Source organism: Salmo salar, chromosome 13 (genome assembly GCF_965601325.2).
Source record: "Salmo salar chromosome 13, fSalSal1, whole genome shotgun sequence".
Classification (NCBI taxonomy): domain Eukaryota; kingdom Metazoa; phylum Chordata; class Actinopteri; order Salmoniformes; family Salmonidae; genus Salmo; species Salmo salar.
This window is the reverse complement of record NC_138303.1, coordinates 53,688,818-53,712,411: the sequence shown is the minus strand read 5'-3', so window position 1 is coordinate 53,712,411 and position 23,594 is coordinate 53,688,818. Positions and strand designations below refer to the sequence as shown.

At 41.7% G+C, this 23,594-nt stretch overlaps 2 non-coding genes across 2 annotated transcripts; both read right to left on the bottom strand.

Annotated features, from left to right (window-relative positions):
• Positions 1-798: 798 nt before the first annotated feature.
• trnav-uac (transfer RNA valine (anticodon UAC)) lies at positions 799-874 on the bottom strand. The gene has a single exon. It is a non-coding gene; the product is annotated as a tRNA-Val (tRNA).
• A 2,519-nt stretch (positions 875-3,393) lies between these two features.
• Positions 3,394-3,469, bottom strand: trnav-uac (transfer RNA valine (anticodon UAC)). The gene has a single exon. It is a non-coding gene; the product is annotated as a tRNA-Val (tRNA).
• Positions 3,470-23,594: the final 20,125 nt, after the last annotated feature.

Genomic DNA, 23,594 nt, shown 5'->3' with positions numbered 1-23,594 from the left:
GCTCGACCAATGCAGGGCGCGGGCACAGATCGCACCGGCCTGTGAATGCTCACTGGCGATACAGTGCGCATCACCGCATAGCTCGGTGCTTGCCTCGTCACCCGCTCCCCACGGTAAGCACTGGGAGTTGGCTCATGTCTCCAACCTGACTCCGCCAATCTCCCCGTGTGCCCCCCCCCAAAAAATATTTTGGGGCTGCCTCTCGCACTTGCCTTGTGGCTTGTACAGCGCCTCATAGTAACGCCGCTCTGCCTTCGCTGCCCCAAGTTCCTCCTTCGGTCGGCGATACTCCCTAGCATGACTCCAGAGTCCTTCCCCGTCCAAGATTTCCTCCCAAGTCCATTTCTCCTGCTGCTCCATTCCACGCTGCTTGGTCCTTTGGTGGTGGGTTATTCTATCACGGCTGTTTGAAGGAGCGGACCAAAATGCAGCGTGTTCGTAGTTCCACGTATTTATTAAACGTGAAACTAAATGCAATATACTTAAATACTTGAAAACACAAAAAACAACAAACCGTGACGCAGAGAGGAAAACACACTACTCAAAAAATAATAACCCACAAAACAGGAAGAGAAAAACCCCTACTTAAATATGATCTCTAATCAGAGGCAATGAAGATCACCTGCCTCCAATTAGAGATCAACCCAAACAATCCCAACATAGAAATAGAAAAACTAGAACTTAAACATAGAAATAGAAAACATGGAACATTTACATTTTAGTAATTTAGCAGACGCTCTTATCCAGAGCGACTTACAGTAGTGAATGCATACATTTCATACATTTTTTCTCTGTACTGGTCCCCCGTGGGAATCGAACCCACAACCCTGGCGTTGTAAACACCATGCTCTACCAACTGAGCCACACGGGGGACAGAAGCTGTTTGGAAGCCTCTTGGACCTAGAACAACCCAAAAACACCCCCTGTCACACCCTGCCCAAATCTACTATAGAAAATGACATCTTACTAGGGTCAGGACGTGACAAGAAGTGTAACAAAATTATAAAATACATCTCTAATAAAAAGTGTACAATATAAAAGAATATAAAAGAATATATTTACATTTACATTTTACATTTAAGTCATTTAGCAGACGCTCTTAACCAGAGCGACTTACAAATTGGTGCATTCACCTTATGATATCCAGTGGAACAACCACTTTACAATAGTGCATCTAAATCTTTTAAGGGGGGGGGGGGGGGGTTGAAGGATTACTTTGTCCTATCCTAGGTATTCCTTAAAGAGGTGGGGTTTCAGGTGTCTCCGGAAGGTGGTGATTGACTCCGCTGTCCTGGCGTCGTGAGGGAGCATGTTCCACCATTGGGGTGCCAGAGCAGCGAACAGTTTTGACTGGGCTGAGCTGGAACTGTGCTTCCTCAGAGGTAGGGGGGCCAGCAGGCCAGAGGTGGATGAACGCAGTGCCCTTGTTTGGGTGTAGGGCCTGATCAGAGCCTGAAGGTATGGAGGTGCCGTTCCCTTCACAGCTCCGTAGGCAATCACCATGATCTACCAACTGAGCTACAGGGAAGGCTACATGAAACTAAATGCAATACACTTAAATACTTGAAAACACAAAAAACAACAAACCGTGACGCAGAGAGGAAAACACACTACTCAAAAAATAATAACCCACAAAACAGGAAGAGAAAAACCCCTACTTAAATATGATCTCTAATCAGAGGCAATGAGGATCAGCTGCCTCCAATTAGAGATCAACCCAAACAATCCCAACATAGAAATAGAAAAACTAGAACTTAAACATAGAATTAGAAAACATAGAACAACCCAAAACACCCCCTCCCCTACTATAGAAAATTACATCTTACTAGGGTCAGGACGTGACAGTACCCCCCCCCCCCTCCAAAAGTGCAGACTCCGAATGCAAACAAATACCCAACAAAACAACCACAAAACACAAAGGGAGGGTAGGGTGGGTGACTAATGTCTATGGCGGCGGCTCTGGTTCCGGGCGTAGTATCCCCACCGCCCGCTGATCTCTCCGCTTCTGTATGTCCGGAGGAACCAGACCATGGATCATCGCCGAAGGCTTCGGACCGCCAACCACCGCTGAAGACTCTGGGCTGCCGACCGCCGCTGGAGGCTCCGGGCTGGGGTGCGCCGCTGGAGGCTCCGGGCTGGGGAGCGTTGCTGGAGGCTCCGGGCTGGGGAGCGTCGCTGGGGAGCGTCGCTGGAGACTCCGGGCTGGGGAGCGTCGCTGGAGGCCTGATGCGTGGGACTGGCATAGGAGGCGCCAGACTAGTAACACGCACCTCGGGGCGAGTGTGGGGAGCAGGAACAGGACACCCCGGACTGGGCAGGTGCACTGGAGGCCTGATGCGTGGGGCTGGCATAGGAGGCGCCAGACAAGTAACACGCACCTTAGGGCAAGTGCAGGGAGCAGGAACAGGACACCCCTGACTGGGCAGGCGCACTGGAGGCCTGATGCGTGGGGTTGGCATAGGAGGTGCCAGACTGGTAATTCGCACCTCAGGGCAAGTGCGAGGAGCAGCCACAGGACATACTGGGCAATGGAGGCGCACTGGAGATCTCGAGCGTAAAGCTGGCACCACCCATTCTGGCTGGATGCTCAACCTAGCTCGACCAATGCAGGGCGCGGGCACAGATCGCACCGGCCTGTGAATGCTCACTGGCGATACAGTGCGCATCACCGCATAGCTCGGTGCTTGCCTCGTCACCCGCTCCCCACGGTAAGCACTGGGAGTTGGCTCATGTCTCCAACCTGACTCCGCCAATCTCCCCGTGTGCCCCCCCCAAAAAAATATTTTGGGGCTGCCTCTCGCACTTGCCTTGTGGCTTGTACAGCGCCTCATAGTAACGCCGCTCTGCCTTCGCTGCCCCAAGTTCCTCCTTCGGTCGGCGATACTCCCTAGCATGACTCCAGAGTCCTTCCCCGTCCAAGATTTCCTCCCAAGTCCATTTCTCCTGCTGCTCCATTCCACGCTGCTTGGTCCTTTGGTGGTGGGTTATTCTATCACGGCTGTTTGAAGGAGCGGACCAAAATGCAGCGTGTTCGTAGTTCCACGTATTTATTAAACGTGAAACTAAATGCAATATACTTAAATACTTGAAAACACAAAAAACAACAAACCGTGACGCAGAGAGGAAAACACACTACTCAAAAAATAATAACCCACAAAACAGGAAGAGAAAAACCCCTACTTAAATATGATCTCTAATCAGAGGCAATGAAGATCACCTGCCTCCAATTAGAGATCAACCCAAACAATCCCAACATAGAAATAGAAAAACTAGAACTTAAACATAGAAATAGAAAACATGGAACATTTACATTTTAGTAATTTAGCAGACGCTCTTATCCAGAGCGACTTACAGTAGTGAATGCATACATTTCATACATTTTTTCTCTGTACTGGTCCCCCGTGGGAATCGAACCCACAACCCTGGCGTTGTAAACACCATGCTCTACCAACTGAGCCACACGGGGGACAGAAGCTGTTTGGAAGCCTCTTGGACCTAGAACAACCCAAAAACACCCCCTGTCACACCCTGCCCAAATCTACTATAGAAAATGACATCTTACTAGGGTCAGGACGTGACAAGAAGTGTAACAAAATTATAAAATACATCTCTAATAAAAAGTGTACAATATAAAAGAATATAAAAGAATATATTTACATTTACATTTTACATTTAAGTCATTTAGCAGACGCTCTTAACCAGAGCGACTTACAAATTGGTGCATTCACCTTATGATATCCAGTGGAACAACCACTTTACAATAGTGCATCTAAATCTTTTAAGGGGGGGGGGGGGGTTGAAGGATTACTTTGTCCTATCCTAGGTATTCCTTAAAGAGGTGGGGTTTCAGGTGTCTCCGGAAGGTGGTGATTGACTCCGCTGTCCTGGCGTCGTGAGGGAGCATGTTCCACCATTGGGGTGCCAGAGCAGCGAACAGTTTTGACTGGGCTGAGCTGGAACTGTGCTTCCTCAGAGGTAGGGGGGCCAGCAGGCCAGAGGTGGATGAACGCAGTGCCCTTGTTTGGGTGTAGGGCCTGATCAGAGCCTGAAGGTATGGAGGTGCCGTTCCCTTCACAGCTCCGTAGGCAATCACCATGGTCTTGTAGCGGATGCGAGCTTCAACTGGAAGCCAGTGGAGAGAGCGGAGGAGCGGGGTGACGTGAGAGAACTTGGGAAGGTTGAACACCAGACGGGCTGCGGCGTTCTGGATGAGTTGTAGGGGTTTAATGGCACAGGCAGGGAGCCCAGCCAACAGCGAGTTGCAGTAATCCAGACGGGAGATGACAAGTGCCTGGATTAGGACCTGCGCCGCTTCCTGTGTGAGGCAGGGTCGTACTCTGCGAATGTTGTAGAGCATGAACCTACAGGATCGGGTCACCGCCTTTATATATATATATATATATATATATATATATACTGCTCAAAAAAATAAAGGGAACACTTAAACAACACAATGTAACTCCAAGTCAATCACACTTCTGTGAAATCAAACTGTCCACTTAGGAAGCAACACTGATTGACAATAAATTTCACTTGCTGTTGTGCAAATGGAATAGACAACAGGTGGAAATTACAGGCAATTAGCAAGACACCCCCAATAAAGGAGTGGTTCTGCAGGTGGGGACCACAGACCACTTCTCAGTTCCTATGCTTCCTGGCTGATGTTTTGGTCACTTTTGAATGCTGGCGGTGCTTTCACTCTAGTGGTAGCATGAGACGGAGTCTACAACCCACACAAGTGGCTCAGGTAGTGCAGCTCATCCAGGATGGCACATCAATGCGAGCTGTGGCAAGAAGGTTTGCTGTGTCTGTCAGCGTAGTGTCCAGAGCATGGAGGAGCTACCAGGAGACAGGCCAGTACATCAGGAGACGTGGAGGAGGCCGTAGGAGGGCAACAACCCAGCAGCAGGACCGCTACCTCCGCCGTTGTGCAAGGAGGAGCAGGAGAAGCACTGCCAGAGCCCTGCAAAATGACCTCCAGCAGGCCACAAATGTGCACGTGTCTGCTCAAACGGTCAGAAACAGACTCCATGAGGGTGGTATGAGGGCCCGACGTCCACAGGTGGGGGTTGTGCTTACAGCCCAACACCGTGCAGGACGTTTGGCATTTGCCAGAGAACACCAAGATTGGCAGATTCGCCACTGGCGCCCTGTGCTCTTCACAGATGAAAGCAGGTTCACACTGAGCACGTGACAGAGTCTGGAGACGCCGTGGAGAACGTTCTGCTGCCTGCAACATCCTCCAGCATGGTGTGGGGTGGCATTTCTTTGGGGGGCCGCACAGCCCTCCATGTGCTCGCCAGAGGTAGCCTGACTGCCATTAGGTACCGAGATGAGATCCTCAGACCCCTTGTGAGACCATATGCTGGTGCGGTTGGCCCTGGGTTCCTCCTAATGCAAGACAATGCTAGACCTCATGTGGCTGGAGTGTGTCAGCAGTTCCTGCAAGAGGAAGGCATTGATGCTATAGACTGGACCGCCCGACCCCAGACCTGAATCCAATTGAGCACATCTGGGACAACATGTCTCGCTCCATCCACCAACGCCACGTTGCACCACAGACTGTCCAGGAGTTGGCGGATGCTTTAGTCCAGGTCTGGGAGGAGATCCCTCAGGAGACCATCCACCACCTCATCAGGAGCATGCCCAGGCGTTGTAGGGAGGTCATACAGGCACGTGGAGGCCACACACACTACTGAGCCTCATTTTGACTTGTTTTAAGGACATTACATCAAAGTTGGATCAGCCTGTAGTGTGGTTTTCCAATTTAATTTTGAGTGTGACTCCAAATCCAGACCTCCATGGGTTGATAAATTGGATTTCCATTGATTATTTTTGTGTGATTTTGTTGTCAGCAGATTCAACTATGTAAAGAAAAAAGTATTTAATAAGATTATTTCTTTCATTCAGATCTAGGATGTGTTGTTTAAGTGTTCCCTTTATTTTTTTTAGCAGTATATATATATATATATATATATATCCCAAAACACAAACAATTGCAACTTCTCACCAGTGCAATACACATTTATTTAAAAAATACACAATATCAAGACATTTACAAAAAAAACATTAAGTAATAAAGAGTAGTAAAAAGAAGAGGATAATGTTCCTTTCATTCTGAAAGTATTTAGACCCCTTGACTTTTTCCACATTTTGTTACATTTACAGCCTTATTCTAAAATGGATAAAATTGTTTTCCCCCCTCATCAATCAATACCCCATAATGACAAAGCAAATACAGGTTTATAGAAATGTTGTCAAATTTATTAAAAAAAATTAAATATCACATCAAATCAAATTTTATTTGTCACATGAGCCAAATACAACAGGTATTACAGTGAAATGCTTCCTTACAAGCACTTAACCAATAATGAGGTTAAGAAAAATATATATATAAAAAAATGAAAGTAACAAATAATTCAGCAGCAGTAAAATAACAATAGCGAGGCTATATACAGTGGGGAGGAGGGAAAGTATTTGATCCCCTGCTGATTTTGTACGTTTGACCACTGACAAAGAAAGGATCTGTCTATAATTTTAATGGTAGGTTTATTTGAACGGTGAGAGACAGAATAACAACAACAAAAATCCAGAAAAACGTACCTGTATAAAAGACACCTGTCCACAGAAGCAATCAATGAATCAGATTCCAAACTCTCTACCATGGCCAAGACCAAAGAGCTCTCCAAGGATGTCAAGGACAAGATTGTAGACCTACACAAGGCAAGAATGGGCTACAAGACCATCGCCAAGCAGCTTAGTGAGAAGTGACAACATTTGGTGTGATTATTCGCCTAACTTCATAACTTCAATTTCTCAAACATATGACTATTTTACACCATTTTAAAGATAAGACTCTCGTTAATCTAACCGCATTGTCCGATTTCAAAAAGGCTTTACAGCGAAAGCAAAACATTAGATTATGTCAGGAGAGTACCCTTTCAAAAATAATCACACAGCCATTTTCAAAGCAAGCATATATGTCACATAAACGAAAACCACAGCTAAATGCAGCACTAACCTTTGATGATCTTCATCAGATGACACTCCTAGGACATTATGTTATACAATACATGCATGTTTTGTTCAATCAGGTTCATATTTATATCAAAAACCAGCTTTTTACATTAGCATGTGATGTTCAGAACTAGCATACCCACCGCAAACTTCCGGTGAATTTACTAAATTACTCATGATAAACGTTGACAAAATACATAAATTATTTAAATAATTATAGATACAGAACTCCTTTATGCAAACGCTATGTCCGATTTTAAAATAGCTTCGGCGAAAGCACATTTTGCAATATTCTGAGTACATAGCTCGGCCATCACAGGCTAGCTAATTTGACACCCACCAAGTTTGGGGCAACCTAAACTCAGAATTACTATTAGAAAAATTGGATTACCTTTGCTGTTCTTCGTCAGAATGCACTCCCAGGACTTCTACTTCAACAACAAATGTTGTTTTGGTTCCAAATAATCCATAGTTATATCCAAATACCTCCGTTTTGTTCGTGCGTTCAGGTCACTAGCCGAAGGGTAATGCGCAAGCGCATTTTGTGACAAAAAAATGTCAAAATATTCCATTACCGTACTTAGAAGCATGTCAAACGCTGTTTAAAATCTATTTTTATGCTATTTTTCTCGTAAAATAGCGATAATATTCCAACCGGACAACGTTATATTCATTCAAAGACTGAAAGAAAAAAAATGGAGAAGTCTCGTGAACACGCATCTCAGTCTCACTGTCCCCAGGCAGGCCACTTACAAACTCTGCTGCTGTACTTTGCCCAGAAACAGAGACGTCATTCCGCTTTCTGAACGCTTTAGAGAGCCAATGGAAGGCTTAGAAAGTGTCACGTAACAGCACAGATGCTGTAATGTCGATAGAGATGCAACAGAAGGACAACAAATTGTCAGACAGGGCACTTCCTGCATGGAATGTTCTCAGGTTTTGGCCTGCCATATGAGTTCTGTTATACTCACAGACACCATTCAAACAGCTTTAGAAACTTTAGGGTGTTTTATATCCAAATCAACTAATTATATGCATATTCTCGTTTCTGGGCAAGAGTAGTAACCAGTTTAAATCGGGTACGTTTTTTATCCGGCCGTGAAAATACTGCACCCTAGACCCAACAGGGGAACACACTACGCCGTGAAGGACTGAAATCCTGCAGCGCCCGCAAGGTCCCCCTGCTCAAGAATAGATATACATGCCGTCTGAAGTTTACCAATGAACATCTGAATGACTCAGAGGACAACTAGTGAGAGTGTTGTGGTCAGATGAGACCAAAAATGGAGCTCTTTGACATCAACTCAACTCACCGTGTTTGGAGGAGGAGGAATGCTGCCTATGACCCCAAGAACACCATCTCCACCGTCAAACATGGAGGTGGAAACATTATGCTTTGGGGGTGTTTTTCTGCTAAGGGGACAGGACAACTTCACCGCATCAAAGGGACGATGGACGGGGCCATGTACCGTCAAATCTTGGGTGAGAACCTCCTTCCCTCAGCCAGGGCATTGAAAATGGGTCGTGGATGGGTATTCCAGCATGACAATGACCCAAAACACACGGCCAAGGCAACAAAGGAGTGGCTCAAGAAGAAGCACATTAAGGTCCTGGAGTGGCCTAGCCAGTCTCCAGACCTTAATCCCATAGAAAATCTGTGGAGGGAGCTGAAGGTTCGAGTTGCCAAACGTCAGCCTCGAAACCTTAATGTTAATGACTTGGAGAATATCTGCAAAGAGGAGTGGGACAAAATCCCTCCTGAGATGTGTGCAAACCTGGTGGCCAACTACAAGAAACGTCTGATCTCTGATTGCCAACACGGGTTTTGCCACCAAGTACTAAGTCATGTTTTGCCGAGGGGTCAAATACTTATTTCCCTTATAATGCAAATCATTTTATAACATTTTTGACATGCATTTTTCTGGATTTTTTTGTTGTTATTCTGTCTCTCACTGTTCAAATAAACCTACTATTAAAATTATAGACTGATCATTTCTTTGCAAGTGCGCAAACGTACAAAATCAGCAGGGGATCAAATACTTTCCCCCCCCACTGTACAGGGGGTACCGGTACAGAGTCAATGTGCGGGGGCACCGGTTAGTCAAGGTAATTGAGGTGGTATGTACATGTAGGTACAGTAGAGTTATTAAAGTGACTATGCATAGATAATAAAAGAGAGTAGCAGCAGCGTAAAAGGGGGGGGGGGACAATGCAAATAGTCTGGGTAGCCATTTCATTAGATGTTCTTATGGCTTGGTGGTAGAAGCTGTTTGGAAGCCTCTTGGACCTAGACTTGGCGCTCCGTTACCACTTGCCGTCCGGTAGCAGAGAAAACAGTCTATGGTGGAAGGAGTCTGACAACTTTTAGGGCCTTCCTAATTACACCGCCTGGTATAGAGTTCCTGGATGGCAGGAAGCTTGGCCAAGCAGTTGCCATACCGGGCGATGATGCAACCTGCCTGTCAGGATGCTCTTGATGGTGCAGCTATAGAATTATTAGTATTCAGAACCTTTACTCAGCAGTTACAGCCTCAAGTTTTCTTGGGTATGATGCTACAAGCTTAGCACACCTGTATTTTGGGGAGTTTCTCCCATTCTTCTCTGCAGATTCACTTAAGCTCTGTCAGGTTGGATGGTGAGCGTCTCTGCACAGCTATTTTCAGGTCTCTCCAGAGATGTTTGATTGGGTTCAAATCCGGGCTCTGGCTGGGCCACTCAAGGACATTCAGAGACTTGTCCCAAAGCCACTCCTGCGTTGTCTTGGCTGTGTGCTTAGAGTCGATGTCCTGTTGGAAGGTGACCCTTAGCCCCAGTCTGAGGTCCTGAGCACTCTGGAGCAGGTTTTCATCAAGGATCATTTCCCAAATACAGGTGTGCTAAGTTTGAGATGGATTGGGATGAGTTGGACCGCAGAGAGAAGGAAAAGCAAGAAATCCTTCAAGACTGTTGGAAAAGGATTCCATGTGAAGCTGGTTGAGAGAATATAAAATATATTATGATTTGTTTAACACTTTTTTGGTAACAACATGATTCCATGTGTGTTATTTCATAGTTTTGATGTCTTCATGTAACATATTTGAGAATATTAAGATAACCATTATACAATAACATACCGTGATTGCTTGGTTGGACTTTTCCCATAAAAATGTTTTTTTTTTCTTGTACAATTCAAAAGTCAAACAAATATGTCCTCACTTTTCTTGTGGCTTATATTTGTCCACTACTGCCCGCTATTAAAATATGAAATACCATAATCAAATTAACAGGATTAAAATATTGAACGTTAGCTACCCCTAATGTGCAAGTTTATGGATAGCTCATTACATCTTGCTCGAGGAACACCCATTCCGTTTCAATTGCTGGAGGAGTGCACTGCAGTAGCTGCTGCTGTTGTTGGAATACAGTGCCTTGTTGGAAGACAGTATTCATCCCCCTTGGCATTTTTCCTATTTTGTTAAATTACAACCTGTAATTTAAATGGATTTTTATTTGGATTTCATGTAATGGACATACACAAAATAGTCCAAATTGGTGAAGGGAAATGAAAAAAATGACTTGTTTAAAAAAAAAAAAAGGCAACGGAAAAGTGCTGCGTGCATATGTATTCAACCCCTTTGCTATGAAGCCCCTAAATAAGATCTGGTGCAACTTATTAACTTCAGAAGTCACGTAATGAGTTAAATAAAGTCCACCTGTGTGCAATCTAAGTGTCACAGGATCTGTCACACGATCTCAGTATATATACACTTGATCTGAAATGCCCCAGAGTCTGCAACACCACTAAGGAAGGGGCACCACCAAGCAAGCGGAACCATGAAGACCAAGGAGCTCTCCAAACAAGGTCAGGGACAAAGTTGTGGAAAAGTACAGATCAGGTTTGGGTTATAAAAAAATATCAGAATCTTTGATCATCCCACAGAGCAGCATTAAATCCATTACCAAAAAATGGAAAGAATATGGCACCACAACAAACCTGCCAAGTGAGGGCTGCCCACCAAAACTCACAGACCAGGCAAGGAGGGCATTAATCAGAGGCAACAAAGAGACCAAAGATAACCCTGAAGGAGCTGCAAAGCTCCATAGCGGAGATTGGAGTATCTGTCAACAGGACCACTTTAAGCTGTACACGCCACAGAGCTGGGCTTTACGGAAGAGTGGCCAGAAAAAAAGCCATTGCTTAAAGAAATAAGCAAACACGTTTGGTGTTCGCCAAAAGGCATGTGGGAGACTCCCCAAACATATGGAAGAAGGTACTCTGGTCAGATGAGACTAAAATGTAGCTTTTTGGCCATCAAGGAAAACGCTGTGTCTGGAGCAAACCCAACACCTCTCATCACCCCAAGAACACCACCAGTTTTTCATCAGAAGAGACTGGGAAACTGGTCAGAATTGAAGGAATGATGGATGATAAATACAGGTAAATTCTTGAGGGAAACCTGTTTCAGTCTTCCAGAGATTTGAGATTGGGACGGAGGTTCACCTTCCAGCAGGACAATAACCCTAAGCATACTACTAAAGCAACACTCGAGGGGTTTAAGGGGAAAAGTAAATGTCTTGGAATGGCCTAGTCAAAGCCCAGACCTCAATCCAATTGAGAATCTGTGGTATGACTTAAAGATTGCTGTACACCAGTGGAACCCATCCAACTTGAAGGAGCTGGAGCAGTTTTGCCTTGAAGAATGGGCAAAAATCCCAGTGGCTAGATGTGCCAAGCTTATAGAGACATACCCCAAGAGACTTGCAGCTGTAATTGCTGCAAAAGGTGGCTCTACAAAGTATTGACTTTGGGGGGTTGAATAGTTATGCACGCTCAAGTTATCTTATTTCTTGTTTGTTTCACCCAAAAATATATTTTGCATCTTCAAAGTGGTAGGCATGTTGTGTAAATCTAATGATACAAACCCACAAAAAATACATTTTAATTCCAGGTTGTAAGGCTCAAAATAGGAAAAATGCCAAGGGGGTGAATGCTTTCGCAAGCCACTGTAGTTGAGCTACTTGTGTCAGCCTTTCGTTCATATCAGCCACCTTGTTGTAGTCCGGCATCTGATTCAGCTTGGCCATGAGTTGTTGGAAATCCATGCCCTCGTTCGGTGATGCATCATTCCCTTGCACGAAGAGACTCCTGGCGGGTCCGCGGGTCCCACAAACTTACTGCATCAATAAAAAAATAAACTGTCAATAGCCACTTGTCTCCTTTGCTGTATTTTTCTAGGCTTGGTTAGCTACCAAGCTATCCATTCTTCCACCAATGTTGGGTAGCTAATGTTAGCCAACTATGCTTTGGTGGGTAGCTAACATTAGGTTGTTTTAGTCAAAACCGCAACGTGCAAATTCTTACTCCAACAATTAAAATCCATGTACATGATCATGTTAGCTACAACGTTCGTTAACTAGCTAGGTAGTAACAATAGTTATATACTATATTGGCTGCAGTAATTTAACTTAGCTATCTAGCTAGCTAGCTACCTCTGAAAATGTTGCAGCTGCTACAGTGCTAACTAACAGAGATAGTTATGCTCGCTAGCTAGATTGATTGTTGACAAAAAATACGACTGCTTCTTAACTTGTTGCTGAGTCGTATTTGGAAGGTTGTGGCCATGGGGTGTAGAGTATTGCAGACTCGAAGTACCATTATAAGCGTTATCCATAACCATTTCCATGGCTTGGTGCGATGACTAGAAATTACGGGAGTTGTTCATTGTTAGCTATTATTTATTGACGATTCGCTGTAAAAATGTATTTAATGTCCCTATCATGTCAAAGTGCAAGGCAGATGATCTCAAATCCAGGACTTAAATTTTTTTTTTTTTATTGAATATTCGAAACATACAATATACTTTCAGTGAAGCCGCTCAACAACTACATCATACCAGTCATCCAACAGATTCCCATTCAGAGCGACACACAGAAGCATCCAGGGTCAATGCCCTGCTCAAGGGCATGTTGACCGATCTAACACCAGGCCAAAAAACGTGAACCCAAATCCTCCAAGATCCCCCCACAGTTCCCCAATAGCTGTCCCTCAACCATTCGAGACCCCTCCCGCAGCCCCCCAGGAAGAAAAATAAAATGAATTCCATTCCCCACCCCAAAGAACCCCCCCCCCCCAATGCACCAACAACCTAGAGAATGAACTAAAGAGAAAAAAGAAAAAGACTGCAAACTGCAAACAATGCACTTTTTTTATAATAAATTTAAAACAAAAGGACATCAAGGACAACTAAAATCATAACAGCAATACCAACTGTATATGTTTGTGTGCATGTCTGGCACTATTACATGTATGTGTGTGTTCTTGTATGTGTTTATTTGAATGGGAGTGTGTGTATATGCATGTGTACAAACACCTGCACGGCATCAGCCTCAGGCAAACCGGCATTAGTTGTAAAAACTCTGCCACTTAGTGTCATGCAAATGTACTTTTTATTATGTTTTATTTTGACTTTTTGACTTTTATCTTTGACCATCATTCTCTCTCTCTCACACAGCAACTCCACTCCCACTTGTCTCGAATTCCACATACCAACCCTCAGCTTCTCTCAGCACATCCCATCTATCTCTGCTGGCCACCCACTTCGGGTTTCTACGCAACACATATATTTCAACTATGCTGTGATGTTTAACGTACAATTTCAATCTATCTAATCGAATCCACAGATTGCGAGTTGAAGATAAATACTTTTACTAAGAGTATTAGTAATTGACTCACCCGGTCTCTACAGATCTAACAGTACTATTTCTATGGTAAATTTTAGATCAATGTTATGCATTTTCAGCCATTCCTGAACCTGAGACCAGAAACAGGCTACCTGACGACAATACCAAAATAAATGGTCTATTGATTCTATATCCTCACAACAAAATCTGCAGAGCTTCGATGATTGTATGCCCCAAATATTCAACATTTTGTTGGTGGCAAGAATTCTATATAATCATTTTAGCTGAAAAGCACAAAGTCTTGAATCTTGCGTTGTTTTCTATATCAACTCATACCATGGAATCGGTACATCAAAAATCTCTTCCCAACTATTTTGCAATCTGTATGGCACGGTTGTCAACATCCTGGTCCTCAAATGAAACTGGTATTCTTTCCTATTTATGCTATTTTTATTCCTCTGCCAGTTTTGATCCTTTATATTGGGCAGACAGACCAGTTCCCTACCTCCTCCCGCTGCCACCCGCCTCCTTCATTTTTGGGGCAATGCTGTAATCAATTGAGCAGACCTTTCCATACAACTCCATGAAGGACATAACTCTACCATTCCAATTTATAATATAATTTAAGAACAAAATACCCTTTCAAAACATCTTTCCCATAAATACAGGTATTTTATCAACCAGCACATTTGAGTTCAGCCATAATATTTGTTCTATCTTTTCAGGAGGATAAAATTGAAATTGTAGCCAGCTCTGCAATGCTTGTTTGAAAAAGACAGATACTTTGAAAAAAGTATAATTTTCAATTAATCGAAATTAGACATGGCAATCTGCACAAAGGCAAAAAGGCAATTTTTAAACAATGGATGAGCTTTTCTTAGTAATCTACTTGAGAACCATTTACGGTTCAAATAAAAAATTTGAATGAGTGACGCTTTTAGAGAGAGGTTTAGTGCTTTTTATATTTAATAATCTCAACCCACCCAATTCATATTCATTATATAGATAGGCACGTTTAATTTTGTCTGGATTAGCGTCCGAGATAAAGCTAAATATTTTTTGCTCATGTGATTTTAAAACGAATCATCAGGAGTAGGCAGCGCCATAAGTAAGTGAGTAAACTGAGATATGACTAAGGAGTTAATCAGGGCAATTTTTCCATAAATAGACAGGTATTTACCTCTCCATAGTTGCAGGATCTTGTCTATTTTTACAAGTTTTCTATTGAAATTCATTGTAGACAGCTTATTTATAAATTTTGTGATATGAATACCGAGTATGTCTACTTCACCATCAGCCCATTTTATAGGTAAACTGCAGGGTAATATAAAAGTTGTATTTTTTACAGATCCAATACGTAATATTGTACACTTAAGATAATAAGGTTTTAGTCCAGAGAGTACAGAAAAGTTATCTCGATCTTCAATGAGACATTGCAGGGATCTAGCTTGCAGACTTAATATAAAACTTGAGTCATCGGCATACATGGACACCTTTATTTTTAAGCCTTGTGTTTCTAATCCTCTAAATGTTGTTATTGGATCTGATTTTAATAGCTAGCATTTTGATGGCCATAACGAATAGATATGGTGACAGCGGACACCCTTGTTTAACTCCTCTTGACAATTCAAAACTCTCTGAGAAGTAGCCGTTATTTACTATTTTACACCTGGGGTTGCTATACATTATTTTTACCCATTTTATAAAGAGAATTACCAAAATTGAAAAAATCCAGGCATTTATAAATAAAATCCAGTCTACCTTTTCAAAATCCGCTATAAATACCATTCCTGGCTTCTTATATGTTTCATGATGTTCTATTATTTCTAGTAGTTGTCGTATATTATCTCCAATGTATCGTCCATGTAAAAAAAAACCTGTCTGATCAGGATGAACAATACCTGGTAAAAACCATTTTAATTCTGAGTGCTATGCATTTCGCTAGTATTTTTGCATCACAACATTGAAGTGTAAGGGGCCTCCAGTTTTTTAGATAGACTGGGTCTGTATATTTGCCATCTGGGTCTTGTTTTAATAATAGAGAAATCAGACCTTCCTGCTAAGTACCTGACAGACTACCATTTCTATAGGAGTAGTTAAAACAATCTAACAATGGAGCTTTTAGTATATCAAAAAATAATTGATAAGCCCAGGACTTGGCCCATGAAAGAGTTTGGCCACTGCCACAGACTTTTGAGAAATACAGCATACTATGAATATAATTTCATAAAGCTACGTTCTATGATATATTCACTCATCAATGGACAGTTGAATGGCAAGACACAGGCACCTTTCCCAAGGAATTGCCATTGCAGCAAGAACAGACCCAGAAGTTATTTTGGCAGGATGAATATGGTACATGTGTTTATTATTATGGAGTTGTTTGTGTCTTCTTTGTAAAAAGCATTCATAATCTTGTCTCCCAGTATCCTGTAACTAACAAAGCATAAAGTTGGCTACTATATTAGAAACTTCTATTAGAAAAGTATTTTGTTAGTGTGATGTTTCTAACTTTCATGTAGGCTACTTGGGATTTTACCACCATCTTTTTATCTGTTCAACAACACAGATCCAGGTCAAGATCACACAGCTTGCAACAAATACATAGACATTTCCATATAAATGGGGTGAAAAAGTCGATTACTCCTTCATGCACAGGACGGACAACCATGTACAGCAACAGAATGAAGTTCACAAAATGCAAGAGATTATGTGGACACAGAGACTGAAACTGGGGCCAGATTCTCTGAGCAATTTAAATTGGCATATTTCATCCTAATAGACATGGCTATAGTGGACCCTATGCACAATCTTTTACTGGGGACACCAAAACACATTTTTACCATCTGGAAGAATATTGGTGTGGTGGATGATGGAATACTAAGAAATATTCAGCTTAAAGTTGATGCACTGAAAGCACCTGCAGACATAGGCCAACTAACAGTGAAAATCTCATCAGGGTTTTTTCATTTCAATGAAGAAGAATGGAAAAGGTTGACATGTGTTTGCTCCTTATTAGCTCATAAGGGACTTGTGGAGAATGCCCATTATGATTGCTGGACCCATTTTGTCAAAGCCTGTACCTTCTTATGTATCACAATGGAGCGAGTTGGAGAGGTTAATCTCCACTTGCAACAGTTCTGTGAGAGCTTTGCAAGGCTGTATGGAAAACAGTATTGCACACCAAATATGCACCTCCATAGACACTTGAAGAAACGCATTTTGGACTATGGTCCAGTATATGGTTTCTAGTGCAAATAGTTTTTATAGGTAAACAGAAGACCAACCATCACAGCATCTCAGTTCAATTAATGAGAAAGGTTTTAACTGCCCAAGAGGATAAGCGCATGGTCTGACCTACTGACTTGGATGATATAAGAAACTTGTTAGCAGGCAGTCAATAGAGAGATGATATACATGTAGGTCCTGATGGTAACACGTACTTAGATGCTATTGATCAGAGTGAAAATCAGGACCAGACCAATGTTGAATTTGCAGTGAGCTCGGACATTTGCCTGCCCCCTAAACAGCTGTTTGTCATAGCAAGTGAAGATCAAATCAAATTAAGCTTTATTTATACAGCAAATATCAGAAATGGAATGCATCGCAATGTACTTTACAGGAAGAAACAAACAAATAAAAAACAATGAAACTAAAAGCTGAAATATTTACTACACAAACATAAGATAACAAACTAACTGTACAACTAAAAAGCACCCTAAGGAAAAGCAAAGCTAAAAAGATGTTTTAAGATATCTTTTAAACATGTCCACAGTTTCGGCCCCACTCAGGTTCTCTGGCAGGCTATTCCAGAGGCTGGGGGCATAATAACTAAAGGATGCCTCTCCATGCCTCTTGGTTCTAGGCTTTGGGATAGTTAAAAGGCCAGTGCCAGAGGACCTGAGGGACCTACTGGGTACACAACTTAAAAGCACATCTGACATGTATTGGGGTGCACAATCGTTGATTGATTTAAAAACCAATAGAAGAACCTTCAAATGTATTCTAAAACTCACAGGCAGCCAGTGCAGAGACCTTAAAACCGATGTAATGTGTGCTCTCCGTCTGGTATTGGTCAGAACACGTGCTGCAGCATTCTGTATGTTTGCAGTTGACCAATGGCTTTCTTGGGTAGACCAGACAGGAGAGCATTACAGTAGTCAAGACTGCTTGTAACAAAAGCATGGATGAGTCTTTCTGTTTCAGCCTGAGAGAGAAGCGGCCGCACCTTGGCAATGTTCCTCAGCTGGTAAAAAGCTATTTTAGTCACATTCCTTGTGTGATTAAAATTGAGTTCAGAATCTAAAATAACACCTAGGTTTTTTACCTGCTGTTATATATTTATTGCCCTTGAATTAAAATGTCCGGCTAGATTCTCCCACTGCTCTTTGGCTCCAACAATATGTACCTTGGTCTTGTCTTGATTTAGCTGGAGGAAGTTGTGAGCCTTCCAAGTATTTAAATCACTAATACAGTCTAATAATTTATCCATGGAGCCAAAATCCTCTGGTGACACGGAAATGTAAACTGTGTATCGTCTGCATAGCAGTGAAAATCAATTCTGTGCTTTCTGATAATGCTGCCAAGGGGTAACATACAGTCCCAGCCATTTTGTACACACTACTCATTCAATGCTATTCTTTATTTTTACTCTTTTCTACATTGAAGAATAATAGTGAAGACATCAAAACTATGAAATAACAGATATGGAATCATGTAGTAACCAAAAAAAGTGTTAAACAAATCAAAACGGCAGGCAGGCTCAGCATCAGGCAGAGTGGTCAGGCGGGCGGGTTCAGGATCAGGACAGGCAAGGGTCAAAAACCAGGAGGGTGAGAAAAAGTGATGCTGGGAAAAACCAGGAGCTGACAGGATAAACGCTGGTAAGCTTGACAAAGAAGACAAACTGGCAACAGACAAACAGAGAACACAAGTATAAATACACAGGGGATAATGGGGAAGATGGGCAACACCTGGAGAGGGGTGGAGACAATCACAAAGATAGGTGAAACAGATCAGGGAGTGACATTCTTGGCATTCTCTCAACCAGCTTCACCTGGAAAGCTTTTCCAAAAGTCTTGAAGAGGTTCCAAATATGCTGAGCACATGTTATTTGCTTTCCTTCACTCTGCGGTCCAACTCATCCCAAACCATCTCAATTGGGATGAGGTCAGATGATTGTGGAGGCCGGTCATCTGATGCAGCACTCCATCACTCCTCTTCTTGGTCAAATTCAAATAGCCCTTATACAGCCTGGAGGTGTTTTGGGTCATTGTCCTGTTGAAAAACAAATTATAGTCCCACTAAGCGCAAATCAGATGGGATGGCGTATCGCTGCAGAACGCTGCAGAATCCTGGTTAAGTGTGCCTTTAAATTCTAAAAAAATCACAGCCCAAATAAATCACAGTAAGTCACCAGCAAAGCACCCCCACACTATCACACCTCCTCCTCCATGCTTCACGGTGGGAACCACACATGCTGATATCATCCGTTCATGTACTCTGTGTCTCACAAAGACATGGCGGTTGGATCCAAAAATCTCAAATTTGGACTCATCAGACCAAAGGACAGATTTTCACCGGTCAAATTGTCCATTGCTGGTGTTTCTTGGCCCAAGCAAGTCTTCTTATTGGTGTCCTTTAGTAGTGGTTCCTTTGCAGCAATTCGACCACGATGGCCTGATTCATGCAGTCTCATCCGAACAGTTGATGTGTCTGTTACTTGAACTCTGTGAAGCATTTACTTGGGCTGCAATTTCTGAGGCTGATAACTACAGCACAGTTAACTCATGGACTTCCTTTCCTGTGGTGGTCCTCATGAGAGCCAATTTCCTCATAGTGCTTGTTGGTTTTTGTGACTGCACGTGAAGAAACTTTCAAAGTTCTTGAAATTTCCTGATTGACTGACCATGTCTTAAAGTAATGATGGTCTGTTGTTTCTCTTTGCTTATTAGAGCTGATCTTACCATAATATGAATATGAATATGGTCTTTTACTAAATAGGGCTGTTTTCTGTATACCACCCCTACCTTGTCACAACACATCGGATTGGCTCAAACGCATTAAGCTCTCTGGGCTAGGTGGGACGTTAGCGTCCCACTCTATTCAACAGCCAGTGGAATCGCGTGGCGCGAAATACAAATACCTCAAAAATGCTATAACTTCAATTTCTCAAACATATGACTATTTTACACCATTTGAAGACTCTCGTTAATCCAACCACATTGTCCGATTTCAAAAAGGCTTTACAGCGAAAGCAAAACATTAGATTATGTCAGGAGAGTACCCTGCCAAAAATAATCACACAGCCATTTTCAAAGCAAGCATATATGTCACAAAAACCAAAACCACAGCTAAATGCAGCACTAACCTTTGATGATCTTCATCAGATGACACTCCTAGGACATTATGTTATACAATACATGCATGTTTTGTTCAATCAAGTTCATATTTATATCAAGAAACAGCTTTTTACATTAGCATGTGATGTTCAGAACTAGCATACCCACCGAAAACTTCCGGTGAATTTACTAAATGACTCATAAACGTTGACAAAATACATAACAATTATTTTAAGAATTATAGATACAGAACTCCTTTATGCAATCGCTATGTCAGATTTTAAAATAGCTTTTCGGCGAAAGCACATTTTGCAATATTCTAAGTACATAGCTCGGCCATCACAGGCTAGCTAATTTGACACCCACCAAGTTTGGGGCAACCTAAACTCAGAATTACTATTAGAAAAATTGGATTACCTTTGCTGTTCTTCATCAGAATGCACTCCCAGGACTTCTACTTCAACAACAAATGTTGTTTTGGTTCCAAATAATCCATAGTTATATCCAAATACCTCCATTTTGTTCATGCGTTCAGGTCACTATCCAAAGGGTAACGCGCAAGCGCATTTCGTGACAAAACATTTCAAAATGTTCCTTTACCGTACTTAGAAGCATGACAAACGCTGTTTAAAATACATTTTTATGCCATTTTTCTCGTAAAATATCGATAATATTCCAACCGGACAACGTTGTATTCATTCAAAGAGGGAAAGAAAAAAATGGCGAGATCTCCAGTCTCTCTGTCACCAGGCAGTCCACTGACAAACTCTGCTGCTGTTATCTGCCCAGAGACAGGAGACGCGTCAATCCAGTTTCTGAAGGCTTTAGAGAGCCAATGGAAGCCTTAGAAAGTGTCACGTAACAGCACAGATACTGTAATTTCAATAGAGATGCAACAGAAGGACTACAAATTGTCAGACAGGCCACTTCCTGCTTGTAATTTTCTCAGGTTTTTGCCTGCCATATGAGTTCTGTTATACTCACAGACACCATTCAAACAGTTTTAGAAATGTTTGAGTGTTTTCTATCCAAATCTACTAATAATATGCAAAATATTTTTTTGTGTGGAAAAAACAAGAAATAAGACAAAAAAACAGAAAACTTGAGCGTGCATAACTATTCCCCCCCAAAGTCAATACTTTGTACAGTGAGGGGAAATACTTATTTCCCTCATTAAAATGCAAATCAATTTATAACATTTTTGACATGCGTTTTTCTCTATATTTTTGTTGTTATTCTGTCTCTCACTGTTCAAATTAACCTACCATTAAAATTATAGACTGATCCTTTATCAGTGGGCAAACATACAAAATCAGCAGGGGATCAAATACTTTTTTCCCCCTACTGTATATGTTTGAGTAGTAGGAACCCAATTGAAATAAAATTTAGTGACCTGAGTACCATAAGTATCTGAGCAAAAAACATTTGTAGATAAAACATTGAATATCAATTACGATACTGAGTAAATTCAGCAAATAAAAAGTACAATATTAGTTCTGTAACTGATTACATTAAGTATATCAAACGTATAACATTAGTTCTGGGACTTGAAGGATTTAAGCAGGTCAAACAAAAAATAAACTGTTCTGAACCTGATAAAATTAAGTTGAATGAAAGGAATTTTTGAGATCCAGTTAGTTGTTTGCACTTCATATATTTGAGTTTGTAATACACTTTAAGCGAAGAATATTATACTCAAAATATCCTCCTTGTTGGATTTACTTAAAAAGCTGATGCACATAGTTAAACAAATTGTTTAAGTAAAAGGGGCACAATATTTTTTACAGTGTAGTTCTTTTACAAAAGACTGGCATTTCATGTTCCATCTTACTGCAAACTAACAGTCCCTCTCTGTACTCCGTGCCATCCATCTTAACCCAGCTGGTAAAGTAAAGTAAATGGCTTTCTGCATAGTGACCTGAAGTGATGCTGCCAACACCTCACCACCAGTACAATCACTCAGGAAAATGCTTTCATCGGTCCATACTCAGTATGTCACAATGGTGATGTCTCCTAGTAATGGCCTATTGCAAATTAATGTTTTTGGCAAAGGACTTAGTAGTAATGTTCTTGAAGTTTTTTCATGTGTGTTCTTAAAACCTCTTGAGGACCCCTTCGAGATAAAATCCTGTTAACGGGATTGGTTGGCCAACAACCAGTGAGATAGCATGGCGCGAAATTCAAAAAAAATAAAATCTCAAAATTAAAATTCAAGTATTATACGGCATTTTAAAGATACTCTACTCGTTAATCCAATCACATTGTCCGATTTCAAAAAGGCTTTACGGTGAAAGCAAAACATTAGATTATTTTAGGATAGCACATTAGCAAAACATTTTTTTTTGCCATTTTCCAAGCACGGATAGCCGTCACAAAACCAGATATACAGCTAACAATAAGCACTAACCTTTGACAATCTTCATCAGATGACACTCCTAGGACATCATGTTAGACAATACATGCATTTTTTGTTCGATTAAGTTCATATTTATATCCAAAAACCCAATTTTTACATTGGCGCGTGATGTTCAGAAAATGTTTTCTCCCCATAACTCCCGGTGAATAGGCACATTCATTTACAGAAGAACTCATAAACGTTGACAACATTTATAACAATTATTTAAAGAATTAGAGATAATCTACTCCTTTATGCAACCACTTTGTCAGATTTCAAAATAACTTTACGGAAAAAGCACATTGTTCAATATTCTGAGTACAGAACTTAGCCTTCAATGCTAAGCTATACAGTTAGCCTACAACCACGGCGTCGACAAATCTCAAAAAATATGTTTGAAATATTTTCTTACCTTTGCTGATCTTCGGCGGAATGCACTCGGAAGGGCACCCACTTCCACAAGACATTTTCATTTGTTCTGCAAAGTTCATCATTTATGTCCAAATACATCCGTTTTGTTGACCCATCCAAAACACTTTACAATGCCATGTGGCGTGGACGCAAATCCATAGACGAAATGTTCAAAAGTTCCATTACCGCTTGTTGAAACATGTCAAACGATGTTTACAATCAATCCTTTAGGGTATTTTTTTACGTAAAATTGCGATAATTTTACAACCGGGCAATAGGTATTCATCCCAGAAGAAAAATAACGAACAGCGAAGTCACGTGCATGCGCGTCACGAGACACCTGTCCTCAGACTGGCCAGTGATTGACTGAGCCATAATTTTCTGCCCGGTAACAGGTGACGGATGAAACCAGTTCCTAAAGATTGTTGACAGCCAATGGAAGAGTTAGCAGGTGCAACGTAAATCCTTTTGTCACTGTAGTTTTTCAAGGGATTCAAAAGAAAAACGACATTTCTAATTTCTCCCACTTCCTGATTCAGTTTTTCTCAGGTTTTTGCCTGCCATATGAGTTCTGTTATACTCACAGACACCATTCAAACAGTTTTTGAAACTTCAGAGTGTTTTCTATCCAAATCTACTAATAATATGCATATTATATTTTCTGGGCCAGAGTAGTAACCTGTTTAAATTGGGTATGTTTTTCATCCGGCCGTGAAAATACTGCCCCCTAGCCCAGACAGGTTAAAGAGTTTGTACTTTGCTTCATGAAA